Below are 8386 nucleotides of genomic sequence, written 5' to 3' on the forward strand. Positions count from 1 at the left end.
TATTACATGGGCCTTGGCCTGTCAAATCAGAGGAGATATCATGGTAAATATCCATTCACAGACATTCATTAACTTAGTGTGTTCTGAGACCTGGCTAAGAAATGAGGAGACAGAGGTAAAAAAGAAGACTTAGAACATAGCAGGACACTCTGAGCATAGGGGCCTAAATAGGAAATTCAAGTAAGTCAACTTTAAGGCAAATGCCAAGTGCTGTGCCAGTCTGACATAGGGCAACTATCCCACCGTGGAGTTAGCAAAGTCTTGCTGGGGATGAAGTCTTGACACAAGTTTTGGAGGCCAAATAGAAACCTTCAGGTCAAGCAAAAAGGACAGAAGGTTGTTTCATCATTTATGTGTGGTTCTTCATCCATGGCCAACATATTGCTCTAAGTACGTGGGATACATCAGTAACCAAAACAGGGGAAAATCCAGATCAATGCACTTCTTTGATTTACAGTCTGGTTAAAAAAAAACATTTCAGGAAAAGAAGTGGGAGCAAGTGAGCATTGTTAGACACATAATGAATAGATGAATAAGTCTGTGCATAGATATATTATTATGCCAGAAATTTTCTAGGGAAAAAAAGAGAAGAGGAGGAAATATAATAAAAGCATGAAATGGTGAGTGGTGCAACCGCCATACCCGGGCTTTCAACATGAGCATCCCGGCCTTCATCGACATCAGTGATGTGAGGAAGATCAGGCTCCTGAGCTTTGAGCTTATCTGAAATCTAAAGGAGCTGAAATTTCAGAAGAGAACTCAGAAGGTGGACTTCGTGTAGATTTAGCTCAAAACATTGAAACCTGTGGTGTATGTCTGAAGGAAGATGATAAAGATGTTGAAAGTGTGAATGAACAGCATGGTGTCTCTCCTACTGATCCCAGAAATGGACAAACAAAGAGCTCTGACTGAAAGCTTGTGTGAAAAGCTGGTCACATTTCGGGAAGTTGAACACCCATCTCTGAGACCACAATTGTTAATCAACCTTTGCCATGGGATGGATAAGAACACTCCCATAAGATACACCGTATACTGCCATCTCGTTAAAGGGGCAGCACCTTGTGGGGCCATCCAGTGTATTCCAACTGAGCTGGATCGAGTTAGAAAATGGATTTCTGACTGGAAGCTCACCTTTATAAAGACTCATTTATGAGACATTTGTGGATTGTAAGAAAAGTCATGCTGTTTCAAAAGTCACGGTGGAATTGCTAGGAAGTTACATGGAGAATGACGCTTCCCAGGCTTGACTTGATGCCCATAGGTGTATTGTACAATCATTGAAAGATCCAAATGCATTTCTTTTTAAATCACATTTTTGAGTCAAATTTTTGGAAGGTGAGCTTATTTATGATCTTTTCACCATTTTTGTGAGTGCTAAATTGGCATCATATGTCAAGTTTTACCAGAATAATAAAGTCTTCATTGAGTCACTTGGTCTATTAAATGAACAGAGTATGGAAAAAGTGAGACTGCTTACTTTTATGGGAATGGCAGTGGAAAATAAAGAAATTTCTTTTAACACAATGCAGCAAGAACTTCAGATTGGGGCCAATGATGTCGAAGCCTTTGTTATTGATGTAAGAAACAAAATGGTTCCCTGCAAAATTGATCAGACCCAGAAGAAAATAGTTATTGGTCATAGCACACAATGGACATTTGGAAAACAGCAGTGATAACAACTGCATGACACACTAAATGCCTGGAAACAAAACTTGAACAAAGTGAAAAACAGCATTTTGAGTCTTTCTGATGCATGAATTATGTTATATATAAAATTTTGTTCTTTTTGGAAAAAATCTAAATCACAGTCAAACAAACTGCAATTTGACTACAGTCTGGACATTTACTGTCTTAATTTTAAAAGAAATGTAAAAATTCACAAGTTTCAGAGGATACAAAGCAACCAGTTCCAAAGGGTCACTATCTATCTTGTATATTACATAAGTTGTGTTCTGCAAGGAAGGGGGTTAAAGGTGGAACAAGAGCTTTGATGAAAGAATACATGGAGGAGGGGAGACAAGATGGCAGGGAAGTAGGAGGAGGCGCCGTTTCAACCTGTACCCTAAAGTGAGCTGATTACCTACCAAAGAACTCCGATCACCCATGAAATCAGCCTGAGATCAGAATTATACATGTCTGGATCTCTACGGGGGCAGAAGACGCCAGTGGGCAGGTAAAGCAGAGTGGGAACGTCGGACTGATATCGGAAGATAAACAAAAGGGGGAGGGAGCCACCAGAGGCGACTGATTGGAAAGTAATACCCCAATACGAGAGTGTGCTGCGTCTGGGGACCAGCATTAACTTGGAGTCTGGTTGAAAGCACTCAAAAAGAGCAAAGGATCGCGGGGGGAAATTGTGGGAATCAGGGAGGTTAGGAACAGGGGCTTAAGTCCCTGGACCCAGGACAGCCAACCCTGGCACTGAGCCAGAGAGAGTGTGGCGGAGAAACCAGGTCTTGGTCCCTGAGCCGCCAGCGCACCTGTGAGCGCATGGGGTCTGGCTCCCATGAGGGGCTGGGAGCCTCACCAGCTGGCAGAAGCACAGCCTTTTTGTAGTCCCCATGCAAGCGCCATGCCATGCTATCAGAGCCTGAGACACGCGCGCCCCACAACCTCCCCTAAGAGAGGTGCACGCCAGCCCAGCACTCGCAGACCCGGAAAGACCAGGCACTCCCAGCCTGGGCCAGCAGGAAAATCTCAGTATGCAATCGCTGCTTGGAACCTCTCTGGCGATCTGGAGCTACCCAGACAGCCACTGCTGTCATGGTTTTGGTTACGAGCAGGAGTTCCTGTGTCCCCAGGGACTGCAACTCAGAACGTGCTCTGCCAGCGGCCAAAAGGGAACTTATGTGCTCTGCAGCACCCAGAGGGGAACAGACTGAGGCTTCTCTCTGAGAGGGAGGTCTGGGTGCACTTTGCTTTCCTCTAAACCTCCAAAAACCATCAAAAGCTGTCAAGGCAAGAGAAAAAAAAAAACACAAACATAAAAACCTCCAGAGAACAAAAGCTTGAAAAACCGGTTTCCTCAGAGCCCACCCCCTTGAGGGGGGCGGGAAGACTTAACTCAGGGAACATTGCCTGAAAACCCACATGGCAGGACCCTCCCCCAGAAAGCCAACCAGGGGGAAAAAAAAAAGAAAAAAAAAAAAAGACAAGAGAACCACCACCACTACTTCATAGATACAACTTTTATTTTTAATTCATTCCCACAACTCTGGTTCATTTTTTTTATATAGATAATTTTTTAACCTATTTACCATCACAGTGAGATGTCCAGTACATCAAATTCCATAATAACCTTTTAACCTGAACTTTTTGATACATATACCCGTGTTTTTCTTTGGCTTTTCTATTTTTTTAATTTTTTTTAAATTTTAGTTTAGTTTAGTTTAATTTAGTTTATTCTTTTTTTAATTTTTATTTTTTAATACTCATATAGAGTTAAACTTCAAGGTAATCCCCTTTCCCCAATCAATGCTACCCCTATAGGTAAACCAGTTTTTAATCCCCCTTTATCTTAGGAAAGTTGAGTCCTTTAACAAAGATATCAAGATACATCCAGGAAGAAACAAAATAATCTTCCTCGCCCACACTGAGAATTTATAACCACTCTCCCATCATTTTCTTCCGCCAGTGTTTTGGTGTATTTCTATTTGTCCTGATAGTATATAAATCTTATACTTGAGGTTCTTTTTGACGAGGTTCTTTTTTTTTTTTTTTTGCTTTTATATATATATTTTTTGTCTTGTCATATACTTTTATCAGTCTTTTTGTTTCTCTGTTTTTGTTTGTAAACTTCATAAATCTTACCTTGGGGCCCAATTGTGCTGAGCCTTCTCTTTTATCTTTCTTTTATTTCCTGTTTCTCTCTCTATTTTTTTTCTTTTTCTTTCCTTTATTCTCTCTTTCTTTTTTCTTTCGTTTGGGTGAGGACTCCTGATTGCTCAGAAGCATTCCAGGGTGCACCTTGACTGCACCATGGTTGATACATCCAGCTACATCCGTTCAGCCATCTCTCACCAAAATGACTAGGAGGAGGAATGCCCAACAGAAGAAAAATTCAGAGGATGGGCCTTCTGCAACAGAGCTAATTGCTATTGACATAGACAATATGTCAGAAAGGGAATTCAGGCTAACAATTATCCAGGCAATAGCTAGGTTGGAGAAGGCCATAGATGACCAAACAGAATTGATTAGGGCAGAACTGAAAGCCACTAGGGATGATGTATACAATGTTAGGGCAGAACTGAAAGCCACCAGGGATGATGTTCACAATGTTCTCAATGAGTTCCAATCTAACTAAATTCTCTAAAAGCTAGAATAACTGAGACAGAAGATAGAATTAGTGGTCTGGAGGACAAACAGATAGAGAGAAAGGATCAGGAGGAAGTCTGGAACAAACAGCTTAGAAGCCACAAAAACAAAATCAGGGAAATAAATGATGCCATGAAACGTTCCAATGTCAGAATTATTGGAATCCCTGAAGGGGAGGAGAAAGAAAGAAGTCTAGAAGATATAGTGGAACAAGTTCTCCATGAAAATTTTCCCAATCTCGCAAATGGAACCAGTGTTCATGTACTAGAGGCAGAACGGTCTCCCCCCAAGATTATAGGTTCTCAAAAGTCCTCAAGACACCTAATAGTAAGAATGAAGAATTATAATTGTAGGCAGGCCCTCTTGAAAGCAGCTAGGACAAAGAAGCTCCTTACGTACAGAGGAAAGCCCATCAGAATAACATCAGACCTGTCCACAGAAACCTGGCAAGCCAGAAAGGGCTGGCAAGATATATTCAGGGCACTAAATGAGAAGAACATGCAGCCAAGAATACTTTATCCAGCAAGACTGACATTCAAAATGGATGGAGAGCTAAAGAGCTTCCAAGACCAGCAAGGTTTAAAAGAGTATGTGACCACCAAGCCGACACTGCAGGAAATATTAAGGGGGGTTCTATAAAAAAGGAAAAATCCTAAGAATATCATTGAACAGAAATATAGAGACAATCTACAGAAAGAAAGACTTCAAAGGTAACGAGATGTCAATAAAAACGTATCTATCAATAATCACTCTCAATGTGAACGGCCTAAATGCATCCATAAAATGACACAGGGTTGCAGATTGGATAAAACGACAGGGCCCATCCATATGTTGTCTACAAGAGACCCATTTTGAAACTAAGAATACACCCAGACTGAAAGTGAAGGGATGGAGAAGCATCTTTCATGCTAATGGGCCTCAGAAGAAGGCCAGGGTAGCAATTCTCATATCAGATAAATTAGATTTTAAACTAAAGAATGTAGCCAGAGATACAGAAGGACACTACATCATTCTTAAAGGGACTATCCACCAAGATGATCTAACAATTGTAAATATCTATGCCCCCAATATGGGAGCAGCCAATTACATAAGAAAACTATTAATCAAGATAAAGAGTCATATTGATATGAATACATTAATAGTAGGAGATCTTAACATGCCTTTCTCAGTAATAGACTGATCATCGAAGCAGAAAATCAATAAAGAAACAAGAGCATTGAACGACACATTGGACCAGATAGACCTCATAGATACATACAGAACATTCCACCCTAAAACAACAGAATACTCATTCTTCTCAAGTGCACGTGGAACCATCTCCAGAATAGACCACATACTGGGTGACAAATCAGGACTCAACTGATACCAAAAGACTGAGATTATTCCCTGCATATTCCCAGATCACAATGCTTTGAAACTGGAGCTCAACTACAAGAAAAAGTTTGGAAGGAACTCAAACACCTGGAAGCTAAAGATCACCTTGATTAAGAATGCTTGGATCAACCAGGAGATCAAAGAAGAACTTAAACAGTTCATGGAAACCAATGAGAATGAAGACACTTCAGTCCAAAACCTATGGGATACAGCAAAGGCGGTCCTAAGGGGGAAATACATAGCCATCCAAGCCTCCCTCAAAAAAATTGAAAAATCCAGAATACACCAGCTATCTCTACACCTTAAAGAACTGGAAAATCAACAACAAATTAAACCAACTCCACACATAAGAAAGGAAATAATCAAGATTAGAGCAGAGATCAATGAGGTAGAAACTAGAGATACAGTAGAACGTATCAATGAAACTAGAAGCTGGTTTTTTGAAAGAATCAATAAGATCAATAAACCATTGGCCACACTAATCCAAAAGAAAAGAGAGAGGACCCTAATTAATAAAATTATGAATGAAAAGGGAGGAATCACAACTAACACCCAGGAAATAGAAACAATCATCAGAAGTTATTATCAACAGTTATATGTCAATAAGTTAAGCAACCTAGATGAAATGGATGCATTCCTGGAAAACTAGAAACTCCCAAAATTGAACCAGGAAGAAATTGACAACCTGAATAGACCAATATCTGGTAACGAGATTGAAGCAGTGACCAAACACCTCCCAAAAAACAAGAGCCCAGGACCTGACGGATTCCCTGGGGAATTCTACCAAACTTTCAAAGAAGAAATAACACCTATTCTCCTGAAGGTGGTTCAAAAAATTGAAGCAGAAAGAAAACTTTCAGATTCTTTTTATGAAGCCAGCATTACCCTGATCCCCAAACCAGGCAAAGACCACACCAAAAAGGAGAAATTCAGACCAATATCACTGATGAATATGGATGCTAAGATTCTCAACAAGATCCTAGCAAATAGGATCCAACAGCACATTAAAAAGATTATCCACCATGACCAGGTGGGATTCATCCCTGGGTTACAAGGATGGCTCAACATTCGCAAATCAATCAATGTGATAGAACAAATTAATAAGATAAGAGAGAAGAACCACATGGTCCTCTCAATTGATGCCGAAAAATCATTTGACAAAATCCAGCATCCACTCCTGATTAAAATGCTTCAAAGTATAGGGATAGAGGGAACATTCCTGAACTTCATAAAATCTATCTACAAAAGGCCTACAGCAAATATCATCCTCAATGGGAAAAAGCTCACAGCCTTCCCATTGAGATCAGGAACATGACAAGGATGCCCACTCTCACCACTCTTGTTCAACATAGTATAAGAAGTCCTAGCAACAGCAATCAGACAACAAAGAGAAATAAAAGGTATCCAAATTGGCAATGAAGAAGTCAAACTCTCTCTCTTCGCAGATGACATGATTCTTTCTATGGAAAACCCAAAAGACTCCACCCCCAAACTACTAGAACTCATACATCAATTCTGTAATGTGGCAGGATACAAAGTCAATGTACAGAAATCAGTTGCTTTCTTATACCATAACAATGAAAATACAAAAAGGGAAATTAAAGAATTGATTCCATTTACTATAGCACCAGGAACCAGAAGATACATGGGAATAAACCTAACCAAAGAGGTAAAGGATCTGTACTCAAGGAACTACAGAACACTCATGAAAGAAATTGAAGAAGACACAAAAAGATGGAAGACCATTCCATGCTCTTGGATCGGAAGAATAAACATTGTTAAAATGTCTATACTGCCTAGAGCAATCTATACTTTTAATGCTATTCCGATCAAAATTCCACCGGTAATTTTCAAAGAGCTGGTGCAAATAATCCTAAAAGTTGTATGGAATCAGAAGAGACCCCAAATTGCTAAGGAAATGTTGAAAAAGAAAAACAAAACTGGGGCATCACATTACCTGATTTCAACCTTTACTACTAAGCTGTGATCACCAAGACAGCATGGTAATGGCATAAAAACAGACACATAGACCAGTGGAACAGAGTAGAGAGCCCAGATATGAACCCTCAACTCTGTGGTCAAATAATCCTCGACAAAGCAGGAAAAAATATACAGTGGAAAAAAGACAGTCTCTTCAATAAATGGTGCTGGGAAAATTGGACAGCTATGTGTAGAAGAATGAAACTCGACCATTCTCTTACAGCATACACAAAGATAAACTCAAAATGGATAAAAGACCTCAATGTGAAGCAGGAATCCATCAGAATCCTAGAGGAGAACATAGGCAGTAACCTCTTTGACATCGGCCACAGCAACTTCTTTCAAGATATGTCTCCAAAGGCAAAGGAAACAAAAGCAGAAATGAACTTTTGGGACTTCATTGAGATCAAAAGCTTCTGCACAGCACAGGAAACAGTCAACTAAACAAAGAGGCAACCCACGGAATGGGAGAAGATATTCACAAATGACAGTACAGACAAAAGGTTGATATCCAGGATCTCTAAAGAACTCCTCAAACTCAACACACAAAAAACAGATAATCATATCAAAAAATGGGCAGAAGATATGAACAGACACTTCTCCAATGAAGACATACAAATGGCTATCAGACACATGAAAAAATGTTCATCATCACTAGCCATCAGGGAGATTCAAATTAAAACCACATTGAGATACCAGTTTACACCAGTTAGAATGG

At 39.9% G+C, this 8386-nt stretch overlaps 1 pseudogene across 1 annotated transcript; it reads left to right on the top strand.

Annotated features, from left to right (window-relative positions):
- Window positions 1-655: 655 nt before the first annotated feature.
- LOC308338301 (eukaryotic translation initiation factor 3 subunit M-like) lies at window positions 656-1757 on the top strand (annotated as a pseudogene). The gene has a single exon. The product of its transcript is annotated as a eukaryotic translation initiation factor 3 subunit M-like (transcript).
- The last annotated feature ends 6629 nt before the right edge of the window (window positions 1758-8386 follow it).

Source organism: Martes martes, assembly GCF_963455335.1.
Source record: "Martes martes genome assembly, chromosome: 2".
NCBI classification, from domain to species: Eukaryota; Metazoa; Chordata; class Mammalia; order Carnivora; family Mustelidae; genus Martes; species Martes martes.